Below are 8,371 nucleotides of genomic sequence, written 5' to 3'. Positions count from 1 at the left end.
CCCCTCCCAGATCCCGGACCTCTGAAACCCCACTAATAGTTGACGACACCTTTTCCCTGCCAGTAAATATGTTTCGCCTTCATCCTGTTTTCCATGTTCTGTTTGGGACAACGGACTGGAAACTTGATTTGAACTAACTTCCATTTGGCGAGCAAGGCAGGAGTAAACAAGACAACCACACAATCTAACTTCTTCGCGCAGTGACCCGACTAATGAGTCACACGTGTGGTTTAAAACAGCAGGAAACACAACCAAGTGATAAGTGTCTTCCTGGACAGGGCCAGAAGAGGAGAAGCCAATCACTATTCATTGAAGAGTCATGTAAGGGAAGACTCAAACGGAGCTAGATAAAGCTACCTTAACCAGCCTGGGATAGTACTGAGCGCTAACAACAGAGCCACCGTGAAACCATCTTATCTTGTTAGCATGTCCTAGCAAACACGCAGAACGGTCGAGGAGGAGTGTCAGGCACACACACGGACACACAGCTGTCGACAAAACAAACAGCTTTTAACGGACGTTAAAAGCAGAGCGTAACATCTCTGTCCAAACACAGATTATTGCCTGCCCAACACACACACACACACACACACACACACACACACACACACACACACACACACACACACACACACACACACACACACACACACACACACACACACACACACACACACACACACACACACACACACACCTCCCCCCTTTCTACCTTTTTGGCAGTTTACGCAAATCGTTTGGCTCTGCAGAGAGCTTAGCACCGCCACCTAGCCCAAACAATTAGCGGCTTGGGAGGGCCCAGACACACTCAGCACGTCTCCCGTCCACAGTTTAGCAGATTATCAAAGGTTGCTTCACATTAAATAGGTGTGGAGTCCTGGGCCACAATCCACTCCCAACACATTCTCTCTCATTCTCCATTTGCCATCGCTTATAATTTCCCGATGACTCACTTTGGAAATGCTGCATTTGGTCTTTGTTTAAAGAGCGTTTGCACCCCTCCCGTCTGTCCGTTTGTCTGTCCAGCATTTGGTCGTTGCAATATCATCGTTTGGTTTCTGGAATGATATCGCAGGGATGAATTCCAACTGTTCTACTCACCGTCCAAACGCAAGCAGCTGCTGAGGGCCAGAAGCCAGAGTCATAAACACTACAGTTACACATGGCGGTCTTCCTTACAACGCCATACATGGAGTAACTTATTGTTGAATATATTGGGGGGGGGGGGGGGGGTCTATTCCCGAAAATCTATTTTATTAACGACACATCACAGCCTATGGATGAAAGGATCCATCAAAATAAGGAACCGTCCGTTGATGAAACATGTGAGATGTAATGCCCGCCTGTTCCAGAAGGTTGTGTTGGCATGGCCTTCGGGGAGAGATGAATAGCAGTTTTTGAAAGCGTTATTACAATCAGAACGACAGAGTCTCTCTCTCTCTCTCCCTCCCTCTCCCTCTCCCTCTCCCTCTCCCCTAGGCCCTTTATTTGTCGAATGGTTAGTCAGTCTGGAGAGAGACAGCGCCGTCGCGTTGTGTAACTCAGTGTGCTAGCTTGACTCCACACACACACCGACACACACACACCGACACACACACACAAACACGCACAAGAGCGGGGGAAGCAGGTTCACCCCTGGTGCGCCGTAATGCTTCTCCTGATCAACGGAAGCAACAAAGACGTTCCTAGGAGCCTTGCACACCGCACAGCCAAACAAGAGTGGGAAGTGGGTCAATTAGAAGTTCAAACAGACACTTTAATACGGTGTGAGCCTACAAGGTGTGGGTGGGCTTGATCTCGCACTTTGCATGACTTGCATCTATGAATTTTAATGCTGAGTCAAGCGAAAATATTTTGAATATTAAAAAAAGAAAATGCAGTTTCAGACATTTTTAAGGGGTCCCATAACAAAAAGTTGCATGTAATTTCTGCACATTAGTACCGATTTTTGGTAGAAAATGAACAATCAGCCACATCAGGCAAGACGGCCTGAATGCACAGCAGTTTTCCTCTTTTTTTAATACACGACGACATCTGTTAATGCAGCCGGGTCGCATAAAGTAATGTGTGATGGAAAATCTGTGTGTTGTTACGTTTTTGTAAAGTTCAGCTTTGTTTTCTTGAGGTTGTGTTAACCACGCCATCAGTTAACTGGAGTTACCCCTTTGTTGACCGGTTCCCTGGGGTGAACCGTCAAAGGGACCCCCTTAACTATACCAGAAAAAATATCCTGTCCGTCAACATTTCCCTCACATGCGTATGGACAGATACGTCACAGGGAAGGGGTGAGACTGTGTTACAAGGCTGTGAGGAACTGTATTCTGGGCTTCCTCAACGCATTATCTCAAAGAGATCACCACGACACGTGCATTATCTCATCTAACTCCTTAAAAAGGCGGATTGCAACCCCCTCACAGGAGTTGGTCTACGTGTCCTCCATGAAGTGCCGCTTTTATCCGCCCGTTCCACGTACCGTCGTTAGGATAACTACGAGCCAGGAGCACGGCTCTCGATTATCCAATCGGAGCGAACCCGAGAGCGCAAACGTCAAGACCCAGCTTTGTGGGAGAGCCAGCGATCTGCCAATACGGGGCGCTAGGCGGTCGTGGCTGGGCTAGCGTTTGTTCGGGGAGCTGGAGAGCAGACACGGTCATTGTTTAGGGTTGGTTTAAACATCGAGGAGTACTCGCCAGGCTCCGCGTCCAACAGGTTGGACAGATCGACCAGAGGGCCAAATTCCCCCCGGGCGTTTGGCCGCGGGGTCTGTGCCATGGACCCGCTGATAGACTGCGGAGAACTCGAGCAAAATAAAGGTTTGGCTCTTAGTCGTACCCTCCTCCTCCTCCTCCATGCCGATCAATGCTGCATCTGCACCCTTCACAGCCAATTTGAGATCCAGGCTGCATTAACGTGCGGGGCTTTGCCTTGGCCGTACCCGTGGCAACCATTAGAATCCGTACTGACAGCCAGAGTCTCACAACGGCCAGCGGCAGGGTCCTTCACACAAGGCGTCCAATGGGACAGTGTAGGGTAACCAACGGAGACAGCCAATCAGAGACCGTCCGCCACCAGGGACAGCCAATCAGAGACAGGCCGCCACCAGGGACAGCCAATCAGAGACAGGCCGCCAGTAGAGACGGCAAATCAACGCCTTAAGTTGCGTTGGTACGAGAAATGTCCGTCTAGTGTGTGGTTCCAGATGACAAAAACGAATAAAATCACAACGTTGCAAAAAAAAACAACCTCAAATCCCACCGCTTCTCATTAAGCGTCCCGTTGGAAAATAGAGAGAAAGACGGCACATAATGGGGAGCAGCAAAGGTCCACAGCTGGCCAAATATAGCTGAGTAGGCTTTTGTCCTCACACAACCTATAGTCTGACCCCCCCCTTTGCTCCACCGCAGGGCACACAGAAACCCCGATGGGGGCTGGGTGTGTGTAGTGTACGAGGCAGCAACACAACACACAGCCTGCTGGCGTTTGCGTTATGGTTGCCTGCTTCTTATACAGGGCTAATTTAGGCCCTCGATTGATGAAGTCTTTAAAGACGCGGGGACAACAGAGGGTTCTATAAACCCGATGACAATGACAACAGAGCCTATGAAGTTCTGTTCGGTCGGACGGGAGACCACAGAGGCCATTGGAATAAGTCATTGTGGCTTTTGTTACCAGGGAGAGGCAAAAAGGCACGCCGAAACAACAACAAACACATTTATAATACATGTGCATTTACCCTGTTCGAGAAATGAAAATGGTTCCTCGATGAAATTCACATTACACAACGCAGACCATAATACATGTTGACTCCATTGTAATTGAATTGTGTGCATGAATATGCGTACATGTGTGTGTGTGTGTGTGTGTGCGTGCGTGTGCATCTCTGGCATTCCGTTAGGCCATGAAAAACAGGGAAGGTTCTTTTCCGTAGAGTTTGGACCAAATGGAGCTTCCTGGCCTCCTGGTTTAAAAGGTTTTAAATATTTAGTAACCGCCGACAGACAAGCCACCATAACAGTAGGAACAACAAAATGGTCGACGGACTTTCCAACCCAAACACCTTAACTGGGCGCAGGAATAAAAGTTTGGTTCCAGCAGCAATTCCAGCCCACACACGAGCAAAGCCAGACAGCAACGTAATGGTAAACAACACAACCACATGTGTTCTTGTGCACACACACACACACACACACACACACACACACACACACACACACACACACACACACACACACACACACACACACACACACACACACACACACACACACACACACACACACACACACACACACACACACACACACGTCAACAATGCGAGGTAAACCCCACAACAAAGGGCTAGCTATTATTGTCTCTACCTCACCCACCCAGGAGGGCCATTTCCTACTGTTCTGTTTACTCAGGCCCCCATTGGCCTCTCGTGAGCGTTTACTCAGGATTTCATCGGCCAATCGGAAGAAGGCATGTGTGGGGAGGGAATGTCACCTAGCAGTGTAATTGGTCTAGGTGGGTGTCCAATCGACAACTGTTTTACGAACTCTGTTAATATTTGCAGGTCATTATAACCAGGTGACATTATGTACCAACTATCAACCACAGAGAAGAAATACAGCCTTGGAAACTTCTGATAAATCCCACCACCACACACAATCACATCAACATGTCGTTGCAGGTGATAGCTTAGCGATTTGGCAGTAGTGCTGCTAGACTGACTTTTCGCCATTATCTTTGGCGAGCTTTCTAGAAAAAAAAAAAAAAAGGTAAGAGCAGGCTATCGGGAGTGTACTGCTGTGAGCCAGGCACTCAAAGAAGATGGATCGTGTTTCCAGAGAAAATCACCCACTTGAGTTCAGGCTAATCCTTTTCCATTCAACATTCATTAAGCAATTTATTCGCCATCTACTCGCCTACAGCGCCTTTCAGAGACACAGTAGTGTGCTCCTTCTGATGCGTTTAAAAAAAACTAAAAAGACAAACATTTGCATGTAATACACAGCAGCCACATTCATCCAAAGAATAAACAAAACTCGTAAGTAGATCGTAACATTTCTCGAGATGGCTCAGCCAAGCTGTCGGGACAGCCTGCTCCCATTTAATAAACGACTATCCGCGCCAAAAGTCCATTTTAGATGCACTTCTCTCCCAAACGGCCCACAGAGTCACGTCACCACCATAATCATCATCATCATCATCATCCCAGCCCCCAGATCATCTCCGGCGTCTGTTCCCGGGCCAGCTCCACACTGGGAGTGCTCGGACGATGACACGCTCGTCCGTGCACTCAACCTGCACTTAACGTGTGCGTCCAGTGGGGCTAATAGGCCCAAACTTGACCGGGGTACTTACCCGCCCCACGCCATGTGAAAGGATTATTTAGCGAAAGATGAGGACCCGTAATGCATCACATTACGGCGTCCACAAGCACGGCGCGACATGAAGTGTGAGCCAGTTGTAAAACGACACTAAGTCCACACAGTAAAACGACTCACCGTACAACACCAGTGAGGGCGACCATGAAAAAAAAAGAAGTTTGGTTCCTGTTGGCTGTCAGTTGAGGTCATGGGTAGGTAGGGAATTTATTTTATTTTTTCCAGCGGCAGCGAATGATAGGTAGGTTGTTTTCATTTAAAAACGAGAAAATTCGCTCATCCTTGTACAGAATGAAGAGGTGCTGTACCAAAACGTAATTATAGTTTGCATAAAAAAGCGTTTTTTTTTTTTTTTTAAAGCTCATAAAATAATTTGGGTCACACATAAATTGACAGGGTCGGTCGGAAACCGGAACCAAACAAAAAAATGTTTTAGGCCTAGGCAAGATGCTTGCGATGCTGGCTTATTTGTGTCAAGACAGAGATGATGGTGAGGATGTGAGTGATCAGATCCTTTGCAGCTGAAGGTCTTGTCTTTATTTCTGTGGCGAGAATGGAGTTACAAACCATTTGTACCATTGACTTGTAATTGTACCAGAAGGCCTTTACTCTGGTCAGAGTACAGTTCTGATGCTGTGTGGCCTACAAAATCTAGTGGACCCTTTTCATACAAGGTTGATAATACTTGGTAATAAACACAAGTCATTTATTTTGTACATCTGTACACAACCATTACCGTTTACAGTCAAGTTGCAATTCCAATTGCATTTTTAAATACAACCTTTAACCCATGCAAGGACTGGAGTCCATTCTTGCAGTCCAAATGAAATAAACTATTTAGATACATTCATAGCCTGTGCAGTCTCAAGATGATGTGATGTGCTGAAATTCAAATAGTAGTCTTTACCATTGTCTGCATTCCTCTATCCTCTATCTCATTCCTCTATTCCTGACCTATGTCCTAGATGAGTACTGGCGGGAGGGGGGGGGGGGGGTATCTGATATGCTCTGAGAAGAAAAAAAATATGCAGTCCACCCCTTGGCTCTACAGCTGGGCGTCTCGTCTCACAGCAAACCTGTTTTCCAAGTCTCCCCCCCCCCCCCCAGGCTGCAGGGAAGGAAGCCACCCCGTTAGGAGAGAAAATGCGATCCTTATTAAAAGGACTTCAACTTATCTAGTCGACGCGGGCTTGTGTTGTACCCAGAACACAAATCGAGTGCTCCCCAAGAGCTGCCACATCTGCTTTGCATTTCAATTTGAATGTGGGCCAATCCGGATAAGATAAGACGTTTTTTTGTGATTGCGAAAGGGTTGGTGACCCCACGTTCTCCCAAGGGTTCTTCTTAAAAAGGGACATGAGATAAACTTTTAAAACGTTAGGTTATTAAATCTATTGGAATTGAATGGCAGATCTTTCCTAAGGGTTTTTAAGTATTTTGAAATACATTTTTTAACTCCAATCTTGGAAGAGCTGATGCCATTTAGTGTGCCCGCACGCCTGATTAACCAATCTAAATGTGCTTTGATAACATGTCATGATGATTCTCATCAGTCTCAAGCCAACGCCCAGCAAAGTCTTTCAAACTTTATTAATGAGAAGCGCCCCCACCCCCCCTCCTCCCATTCATTTAAACCAACATGCACTCTTGCACTGGGGACTAACCCAGAGAGCAAGCCACATGTAATCCTTGCAGTTAAAACCCTCTTCGTTTGACCATAAACATGATTTGGTGAACACTCACACGCAACAGCATCACGCCAGCATGTAAACACTGCTTAGCAGCCTCTTAACATATTTCCCCCTTCTTAACACCTTTCCAGATTCAGCGGGGAGGGAACATACAAGCACAAGGCTTGGTGCTTGCTACTGTCGCCCCCAAACACACGGGCTACAGACCCCAATTCTGGACACACTTTAACTTGGGAGACTTTCAGACGGATGAATCCAAAGTTCAGTCCTAACTGGAGAATAATAATAGTATGTATCACCGCCTGGATCTCCTTACCTTGTGATATCAGTGGGGAGTTCACTCTCTGCGTGCACAGGCGTCTGCCAAATGCGGTCGATCCGTATTCCCCTTGAAAATGCGAAACGTAAACGGCAAAAATTGAAAAAATCGTAACTCCAACGTCAACGCGCTTGTATTTCCCGACATTTACATCCTGGGAAACGGAGTCAACAACCGCAGCATAAGTTGGGCGACGGAGGAATCGCCGCCGGAGAGGGGAGCAGCGTCTGGGTTGATCCCGTGGTGCAGCTGCGTTGTTTGGGAAGGAGCCGCAGCCGTGTGAGTGGAGGTGTGGAAGTTTGGGGCTTTTAGTTTATACAACACGACCGACCCGAAGACCGACTAACGCGTTCCACCTTTTCGTTTCCACCTTCCACGCCCAGGCGAGGCAGTCCGATGACACGGAGAAGCGAAAGTGTGCCAAAGCAAAAAAAGAAAAAAAGTAATATCCAGGTTATTGTGTGTGTCTCTATCTCTCTCTTGTCTCTAGATTAGGACCAGCAGGCACGCACGCCAAAAGCCCTTCCTTGTCAGCGCCGTGGCTCGAACCCACTGGCGTTGGTCTCCACTGTATGCGTCGCGGGGTTGAACGGAAGTTCTTTCGATGCGAGAGAGAGAGAGAGCGAGGGGGAGAGAGAGAGAGTGAGAGAGAGAGAGAAAGAGAGAGAGAGAGAGAGCTCACGCCATCTCCTCCCACTTCTGCCCACGAGAGCACGTTTAGACACAAACACGCGCGCGCACTAACACGCGTACAAACACACACACGCACACACACTATAGTCTACTAGAGTTTGCCCTGTCATGAAGTGCAAAAAGTATCCCTAAAAGGAGAGAGAAAAAAACACTTCAACAACAATTATTGAAGTTAAAATGAATCATGGCACGTCGTTTTTGAACTTTATTTCTAATACACGTGTTGTATATAACCTCTACATGTTGAGGGATTCCTATAGTGGCGCAGGGTTACAACACGTCTTTGGAAACACTTTTTG

General features: G+C 47.3%; 1 long non-coding RNA gene across 1 annotated transcript in view; it reads right to left on the bottom strand.

Moving 5' to 3' along the window:
• LOC130381504 (uncharacterized) overlaps positions 1-8,003 on the bottom strand; it is a 36,241-nt gene extending 28,238 nt beyond the window's left edge. The window contains exon 1 of the long non-coding RNA XR_008895430.1: positions 7,377-8,003. This is a non-coding gene — a long non-coding RNA (uncharacterized LOC130381504). The remainder of the gene's footprint in view (positions 1-7,376) is intronic.
• Positions 8,004-8,371: the final 368 nt, after the last annotated feature.

The sequence above is a fragment of the Gadus chalcogrammus genome, chromosome 4 (assembly GCF_026213295.1).
Source record: "Gadus chalcogrammus isolate NIFS_2021 chromosome 4, NIFS_Gcha_1.0, whole genome shotgun sequence".
In the NCBI taxonomy this organism is placed as follows: domain Eukaryota; kingdom Metazoa; phylum Chordata; class Actinopteri; order Gadiformes; family Gadidae; genus Gadus; species Gadus chalcogrammus.
The sequence above is the reverse complement of the archived record's forward strand: the minus strand, read 5'-3'. Positions and strand labels throughout refer to the sequence as shown.